The following is a 9,495-nucleotide window of genomic DNA, read 5'->3' as shown; positions in this document are numbered from 1 at the left end:
GTGTGCTGTTCATGGGAATTTAAATTGGTGTGGCCACTGTGGAAAAGACAGTGGAGGTTCCTGAAAAAATTAAAAATAGATACACTTCAGTGTATTTATTCGAAGAAAATGAAAACACTAACTTGAAAAGATATATGCACCCCTGTGATTATTACAGCATTATTTGTATAGCTAAGATATGGAAACAACCTAAATGTCCATCAATAGATGAGTGGATAAAGAAAATGTAGTATGTGCCAGCCTGGTGGCGTAGTGGTTAAGTGCATGTGCTCCGCTGTGGTGGCCCGGGGTTCGGATCCTGGGCGTGCACTGCCTCACCGCTTGTCAGGCCATGTTGTGATGGAGTCCCATATAAAGTGGAGGAAGATGGGCACGATGTTAGCCCAGGGCCAGTCTTCCTCAGCAAAAAGAGGAGGATTGGCACATGTTAGCACAGGTCTGATCTTCCTCACAAAAAAAAAAGGAAAGAAAATGGGGTATATATTTACAATGGAATATTATTCAGCGATAAAAAAGAAGAAATCTTGCCATTTGTGATGTCATGGATGGACCTTGAGGTCATTATTCTAAGTGAAATAACTGAGACAGAGAAAGACAAATACCATTTGATCTCAGTTATACATACAATCTATCTCTGCAGTTTCTCACCAAACTGCCACTGGCACGCCGAGTTGAGTACCGGTTTTCTTTTTTTTTTTTTGTGAGGGAGATCAGCCCTGAGCTAACATCCGTGCTAATCCTCCTCTTTTTGCTGAGGAAGACCGGCTCTGAGCTAACATCTATTGCCAATCCTCCTCCTTTTTTTCTTCCCCAAAGCCCCCAGTAGATAGTTGTATGTCATAGTTGCACATGCTTCTAGTTGCTGTATGTGGGACGCGGCCTCAGCATGGCCGGAGAAGCGGTGGGTCGGTGTCCGCCCGAGATATGAACCTGGGCCACAAGTAGCGGAGCGTGCGCACTTAACCACTAAGCCACTGGGCCGGCCCCAACATCTGTCTCTTCTTTATATGTGTGTGTCTACATGTATGTTATATGTGCACTGTATTTTACCTCTGGAGGTTATGGTCAAAATTAAGAGCTCTATTCAATTAACTTGAAGCAAGTGCTTAGAAAAGTTATTTCTAAATCCAAATGTTTTTCCAGTTAACGTGATATGAAATAATATTTGGTAAATAAAAGCTTATTTAAGCTTGTTAGTTTTCAGCATTGGATATAACACAGACATACAGACTTTCTTCGTCAGATAGAAAATCCTGATGAAGAAAAAATTGATGAACTCACACTTCTCAATTTCAAGGTTAATTACAAAGTCAAGAGACTGTGATATTTTACAATAATACAATAATCAAGAGACCGTGATATTTTAAAATGAATATACACAGAGGTAAATGAAAAAACATGGAAAGTCCACACATAGATCTCTACAAGTACAGACAACTTGATCTTGGTCATGACAGTAAATGCACTCTAACATAAAAAATAATAGTCTTTTAGTCCTTAGTCTTTTAGTCTCTAGTAATCATCAACCATGGTGATGATACAAAAGGACGACCCTATGGAAATAAATGAACAAAGACACAAACTTTGCACCTTACACACAAATTTACTCAAAATCACTCATCAACTTAAATATAAAATGCAAAACTATAAAAATCATACTGGGAAACAAGAGAAAATCTTCATGATTTATAGTTTGATGATTTGTTTTCATATACAACACAAAAAGCACAATCCATGAAGAAAACAATTGATCATGTGGACTTGGTTAAATTTAAACTCTCCAATCTGGGAAAGACAGCATTCACAGAGTGGAAATACAACTCCTGACTAAGATAATACATTTGTAAAACACATATCTTCAGAAAGACTTGCATGCAAAATATTCAAAGAACCAGTCAAACGCTGCAACAAGAAAACAAACTCCCGAAATTAAAATAAATAGACCAAAATATGAATAGACAAGTTACCAAAAATATATATATACATGGGAAATAAGCAAATATAAATTGCTCAACAACAAGGAATTATTGGAAAATAAAATCCATTGTGCATTAAGAAAAAGCAAACTAAAACACCAATGAGATACTCTACTCTTGTAGTAGAATAGCTAAAAACCAAAAACTCACAATACCAATTACTGGTGAGGATGTGGGACAATAGGAAATCTCATTCATTGCTCATGGGAATACACACAGTATAACCTTTTAAGAAGACATCTTGCTAATTCTTGTGAAGCTAAGCATAGTGTCACTATATTGTGCACCAGTGTATATCTCCAACTACCATGAAAATATACATCCACACACAGACCGCTAAGAACATCTAAAAAGCAATTTTATTCACAATGGCCAAAACCTAGAAGGAACCATGATATCCTTTAACAGGTGAATGACACCCAAGTGTGGGACACTGGGTGAAGATACTTGAGGCACACATGGGCTACAGGCACAGGGTAAGGGAACACACAAGTTCGGACAGGGGCTAGAGGAATAGTAAATGAAAACACTGGTTGTCTAGATGGGCTGGAGGCACAGAGAACGTACACAAACACGAGCTGGCGTGGGCTGACGCACAGCGGACAGGCATGCTCAGGGATGGAAAGGGATGCAGACACAAGGAGAGAGACATGTGAGGTCTGGTATCAAATGTGGGCACAGGAGATAGAGACACTCGAGGAAAGATACGCGCTGCAATTACGTGAGAGAATGACATTAGTTGTCTGACATGGGTTTTAGAGAGATGGGATGGAGACTCATATGGGTTGGCATGGGCTACAGGAACAAGGAATGGAGACTTTTGAGAGGTGGTATGGACAGAGGGGAGAGAAAAACTTGACAACACAAAAGGTCAGACATGGGCTGCAATCATATGAGATGGTGACACTGGACAGAAGATATGAGCTTCAGGTAGAGGGATGGAGACACACGAAGGCTGACATCGTTGCAGGCTCATGGGCTGGAGATCCTATGGGGCAGACATGGCTTGCAGCACAGAGTTTAGAAATACACTAGGGAAGACAAGAGATATCAGCTACATCTGTGCTTAGAAGGCAATGGTGTGTAGCCTTAAACGAATGTATGAGTATGGAAGAAAGACAGGAAATCCACAATCTCAGCTTCTGTCTCAAGAATTAAAAGAGAATAACACTGGAAAAAATACAGAATGGAAACAATAATAAAGATAAGAATCAATGAAATAGAAAAATACTAAAGAAACAAAGGCTAAAAGTTATTTTTAAAATAATAATAAAGTTAATAAACCACTAGCAAAACTGATTAAGGAAAAAAAAAGAAATGAAACACAGATGACCAGTATCAGAAATCAAATAAGAAATATCCTCTACAGAGTGCTTAGATCTTAACGAGATACACCATTTTGTGAAATACTTAGGACTGTGAATTAGATATCAAAGGTCAAAATTCACTTTATAAAAAACCAATATACTGAAACTGACACAAAAAATAACATAAAATAGGAAAACTCACATATCTACTAAATAAATTGAATTGTTAGAACGTCAAGCCAACTAACCAACAAAGACAACAAACACTTTCCACAAGCAAAACTCTAGGTCTGGGATTATTAACTATTCCAGACAATAGAGGGAGGAAGGAAGGAAAGGTTCAGATTCCAGATTAGACTGAACACAAAACTAATAGAGATTTTATTCATGTTGAATACAGTACAAAGATGATTCTTTACCACACAGGACCTCTGAAGTCATCTTTCCACTATACTACCTAATAAAGTGAACCTAGAGAAGAACTGGAGAAAAAAAACACAAAACGTATTAAATATTTTTAACACAGTAAAGAAACTTAGGTTATCTAAACTGAAGAGGAAAATGCTAATAGGTGACAATTACCATCTTCAATGTATGAGGAAGTCCAGAGAAGGCTAAATTTAAAAAGTGGATATAAAGTGAAAATTATTTAAATAACACAAAGAAAAATTTTATTATATGGCAAAGTAATATAGCAGACAATCAACCAATCAACAAGAAAACAATTAATGTAGATCATTGATTAGAGATATTAATAATCAACAGAACTGGTTTCTGGAGGTTGTGGAGTCTTGGTCCCTGGAAACTTCTCAGAAACAAACATTAAGCCATTTGTCCTAGATAGACTTTAGACCTTCTCCTGCTGGGGCTCAAGACCCATTCAAGTTTCTTCTGTAATTTTAATCTACTGCTAAATTAAATGAGAGAAGGCATGGTGAGGTCAAATATGAGTGTGCTCTGGGGAGTTCCTTAGAGGAGTGGTAGAGAAACAGTAAACACACCTGGGATGCCGTAGGGTTCTGAGAAGCAGAGCAATCAAAGTATGTATAGGGCTTGAGACATATTAGGACCTCAGTAAATAACCATTGTTATCAGTAATAATTCATTTCCAATAGTGTAGATAAAGTTTGCCCTTCTGTCAAAAAAATCTTACTCAAAATCAAAACAGCATGGTACTTGTACAAAAACAGACACACAGATCAATGGAACAGAATTGAAAACCCAGAAATAAAACCACACATATATGGACAGCTAATTTTCGACAAAGGTGCTAAGAACATACAATGGAGAAAGGAAAGTCTCTTCAATAAATGGTGTTGGGAAAACTGGACAGCCACATGCAAAAGAATGAAAGTGGACCATCTACTATTGCCATTAACAAAAATTAACTCAAAATGGATCAAAGACCTGAAGGTGAGACCTGAAACTATAAAACTCATGGAAGAAAATATAGGCAACACACTATTTGACATTGGTTATAAAGGAATCTTTTCGGATGACATGCCTACCCAGACTAGGGAAACTAAAGAAAAAATAAACAAGTGGGACTTTATCAGATTAAAGAGCTTCTATAAGACAAACGAAACCAGAATCAAGATGAACAGACAAACCACCAGCTGGGAGGGAATATTTGCAAAACATACATCTGACAAGGGATTGATCTCCATAATATAGAAAGAACTCACACAACTGAACAACAGAGAAACAAACAACTCAATCAAAAAATGGGCAGAGGAAATGGACAGACACTTCTCCAAAGAAGATATACAGATGGCCAATAGGCACATGAAAAGATGTTCAACATCACTAATCATCAGAGAAATGCAAATCAAAACAACACTAAGATACCACCTCACGCCCGGTAGAATGTCTATAATCACCAAGACAAAAAACAACAAGTGTTGGAGAGGATGTGGAGAAACAGGAACTCTCATACACAGGTGGTGGGAATGCAAACTGGTGCAGCCTCTATGGAAAACGGTATGGAGACTCCTCAAAGACTTAAAAATAGAGATGCCCTATGACCCAGCCATCCCACTACTGGGAATCTATCCAACAAACCTGAAATCAACAATCCAAAGAGGCTTATACACCCCTATGTTCATTGCAGCATTGTTCACCATAGCCAAGAAGTGGAAGCAACCTATGTGTCCCTCGACTGACGATTGGACTAAGAAAATGTGGTATATATATACAATGGAATACTACTCAGCCATAAAAAAAGACAAAATCTTCCCATTTACAACAACATGGATGGGCCTGGAGCGTATTATGTTAAGTGAAATAAGCCAGAAAGAGAAAGACAAACACTGTATGATCTCACTCATATGTGGAATATAAACCAACACGTGGACAGAGAAAACTGGACTGTGGTTACCAGGGGCAGTGGGGGTGGGGAGGTGGGCACAAGAGGTGAAGGGAGACATATATATGGTGATGGACAAACAAAAATGCACAACCCAAAATTTCACAATGTTAAAAACCATTAAAACATCAATAAAAACAATAAATTAAAAAAAAAGAAAAAACCTCACTCAAAAATGTCTTAATTGACTGAAGATTAAATAATCAAAGCTGGCTTTGTTTTTAATATTCTTTCCTAGCCAGGTAGGGGTTGACGGAAGCAAGCAAAGGAATTGGGTGACACTTAGGAGAGTCACAAACCCTGAACTCAGAGTAATGTTTGCTTTAGCCCCTGAAAATTCAGGAGCCTCTAGATCCAAATGCCAACACATTCAAGTTGTTGGTGAATCTTGATTAAGCTTTTGATAGTTTTGGCTGTCTGCTCAAGCAAAGCTTCCTTTGAAACCTAGGGCTTCTAAGCCGGTGGTTCTCAAGTGTGGCTGGTCAGCAGCATCACCTGGGAAATGGTCAGAGACGTAAATTCTTGGGTCCCCCCATCCTATTAGATCACAAATTCTTGGATGGGCTCAGCACTCTGTGTTGCAGGGGACCTCCACACGGTTCTAATGCACACTGGAGTTCGAGAACCACTGTCTTAGGAGAAGCCAGTCCTAGGTACAACATAGGGTTAGCAAGGATTCCTCTCTCACGAGGGCTTCTCCTGAGGCCCCATGGACAAAATAAGGATTCCTCTTTATGGCCATAGGAAGAAGTATCGGCTCAACTCCAGGCAGCCTTCTTCAGGAATTTTTCCAATATGACCAGGAGCTCTGAAATTTGGATTCAAAAAAGAAAAAAATAGGGGCTGGCCCGGTGGCGCAAGCGGTTAAGTGCGCGCGCTCCGCTGCGGCGGCCCGGGGTTCGCTTGTTCGGATCCCGGGCGTGCACCGACGCACTGCTTGGTAAGCCATGCTGTGGCGGCGTCCCATATAAAGTGGAGGAAGATAGGCACAGATGTTAGCCCAGGGCCGTCTTACTCAGCAAAAAAAGAGGAGGATTGGCGGATGTTAGCTCAGGGCTGATCTCCTCACCAAAAAAAAAAAAAAAAAAAAAAAAAAATATAAAAAATTGGTTCAACGTTCAAGAAATTTTCCTGCTTCAGATTGAGGGTGGAGAAGTAGCTGAAATAGAGAAATTTTTCCCAGAACACTGATCTATCATTTCTTGATGGAAACCACTGAGTTCCTTCAGTGGAACTAAACAGTGACCAGGAAGGTTATGGTTAGTCTGATGTGTTAGAGGAGAAAGAAGCACAAAGATAAACAAACAAACAAACAGGAGAGAGGGAGAGTAAGGAAGGGAGATAGACACAGCGACCATCAGTCAGAGGTAGTGAGAGGCGGGGGAAAGGAATAGAAGATGCAGAGGGAGAGAAGCAGGTGCCGCTCGGTAGGAAACATACCTGTTGACACTGTGCACGTGTGGCTTTCATAGACAGGTGTAAGGTTTCTAAAAAGCAAAGAAAATAAAAACAAATCCATCCAATTTAGTAATTTGTCCTAAATATTAATTGATCAGGTCTGATCACGCTGATGTCTTCCGTCTCCTTTATTTCATCCATGTCTCAAATTCCATGTCCTGCCCTTGTCTAAGGCTTCAGAAACACCGCAATTCAAACTGTCACAAGGTGGACTGTTTAAATCATTTCAACTTCTTCCTTGCCCTTCTGCACATAATAGATGCCCTACAGTGTTAGCTCACCTTTCGGTGCCTTTCAAACAAACTTTAAAAAACTTTATTCTTAAAAGTAGAGCTTTAGATTTACAGATAATTGAACAGATAGTACATAGAGCTCCATACACCCCTCACACTGCCCCTCCTCTCTCTCCCAAGCCCCATCTCCCCTATTATTAACACCTTGCATTAGTGTGATACGTTTGTTATAATGAATGAACAATATTGAAACGTTGTTATGAACTACAGTCCCTAGTTTAAGGGGCACTCTTTGCGTTGTACAGTTCCATGGGTTTTGACACACATATAGTGACATGTAGCCACCATTACGTACAGAACAGTCTCACTACCCTAAAAATCCTCTGAACATCAGATTAGCTCTTAATGGCTTGTTAAAATATTAACAATTGTCAGAATAACTTAAATTTTTACGAGGAAAAATGTTCCACAGGTGCTAACTTTTGTTAGTCTCACTATTAGAAAAAATGAAAAAAATGAATCCCCATATAAATAGCATAAATCATAGAATTTTAAAGATAAAAAGGATCTTGAAGATCAGGAAATCCCATTTTCTTCAAGACCCTGCCCTCAGTCTCTCAGCTGTCTGTGTCATTTATCTGCCGACTCCGCTGAGGAGAAAGAAAGAAATTGATAAAGAAAAACAAAACCAAAAACAAATTTTGGTTCTAAGCAGTCCTCTTGAGCCCAATTTAGTCAAGCATGGATTTGTTTTTATTGCCTATTTGCATCAGGAACATAATTACTAACTAGAACCTAATTTGAGAATATTCATTATGAATGAAAGATGTCATATCTAAGAACAGAATGGAACTCACTGAGGTTTTACTCTTGGGACATTTGTAGGATTAAGTCAGGACACACTGTGAGAGTGATAAATAAGTTCTCTATATTTTTCTTCTCCAAGACCATGGATTTCAGCCACACTTTATACACATGTACTTTGCAATAATGAAAAACAATTAAACAATGACCTTGAATATTTTGCCCACAGATTCATTAGTCTTTAAAATATAAATTGAGCAATTTAAATCTAGATGAGTGAAAGACTATGGAGATTTCTAGAATGTCATGTTAGGTCCTTTAGAAGTGAAGAATTGACCTTATAAAGCATTTCTATTCCTTCTTATACCTTGACAATAGTGCTACTGTGACTCTGTTTTAAAGTGGATAATGGCGGGCTTTACTTCAATTTCCACCTTTTTTTTTTTAAGTACGTTTACTCAGTATTTCTCAGTCTCTTGAAAACTTTTATCATTAAGCTCAATCTTCATTTAAATCACCAGACCTATTTGATGAAGGCGACATGAACATTTACTTGCAAACTCCTCAGAAAATTACTAATTTAACTTTTACTTTGGACGATCCATTGTAGACCTCAAACTGGATTTCCCAGGCCCCTCAAAATGGCTCATAACTGTGTGTTTGTACATTTATCTGGGAAGATATTATCCAAGGGTAATTGTTCTTCCCAAATGCTTTCTTTACCTCAAACAACAATACTTCCAAAGTTTTAATGAAAATGTGGCCAATTTGGTGAAAACCAAGTGACTTGTTTGTTTTAGCATGCCAATGAGATTAAGAAAATAAGTATTTTAATTATCGTTATTGGTTTTAAAAATCAGAAATGAAAACAAACTTCTTTGTCCAAAGACATTTCTGCAAGTGAAATCATCTGAAAAACTGACAGCTAGCCTCCCGTTTTAACCACTCAACCATAAGAAATGTAATATGGTGGGCAAACACTTGAGCGTTGTCACCTGCACGAGTCCCCAGCGCTGTTTCCCCATCAGGGCCACAGATCAGGGGTAGGAGCCGGCAGAGGGGAGACAGCTGTGCCCTCAGCATCCTTGCTTCCTGGATCAGAACTCGGTCCCAGCTGCTCGCTGTCTAGTCTTCTGGGGAAGCAGAGAATTCTTCTGGGGACACGACACATCAGGTGTTAAGGATGTCATCATTCTTTTTTAAACAAATGTTAGATCGTGTGACATGCTTCTCAGGACAGGAGAAGCCACCTCAAGGGAAGGCAGATCTTCTCCAGGAGCTGACGGTCATCCAGGGAGAGCAGAGTCAAGGGCTGCAGAGCGCCAGCCCGCTCTGCTCTCCGTCTCAGGGAC

General features: G+C 39.1%; 1 long non-coding RNA gene across 1 annotated transcript; it reads right to left on the bottom strand.

Moving 5' to 3' along the window:
• Window positions 1-6,307: 6,307 nt before the first annotated feature.
• Window positions 6,308-9,495, bottom strand: LOC131423086 (uncharacterized). The gene is made up of 3 exons (XR_009224220.1): window positions 9,139-9,495; window positions 7,089-7,135; window positions 6,308-6,456 (listed from the first exon to the last, which is right to left on the bottom strand). It is a non-coding gene; the product is annotated as an uncharacterized LOC131423086 (long non-coding RNA).

The sequence above is a fragment of the Diceros bicornis genome, chromosome 27, assembly GCF_020826845.1.
Source record: "Diceros bicornis minor isolate mBicDic1 chromosome 27, mDicBic1.mat.cur, whole genome shotgun sequence".
NCBI classification, from domain to species: Eukaryota; Metazoa; Chordata; class Mammalia; order Perissodactyla; family Rhinocerotidae; genus Diceros; species Diceros bicornis.
The sequence above is the reverse complement of the archived record's forward strand: the minus strand, read 5'-3'. Positions and strand labels throughout refer to the sequence as shown.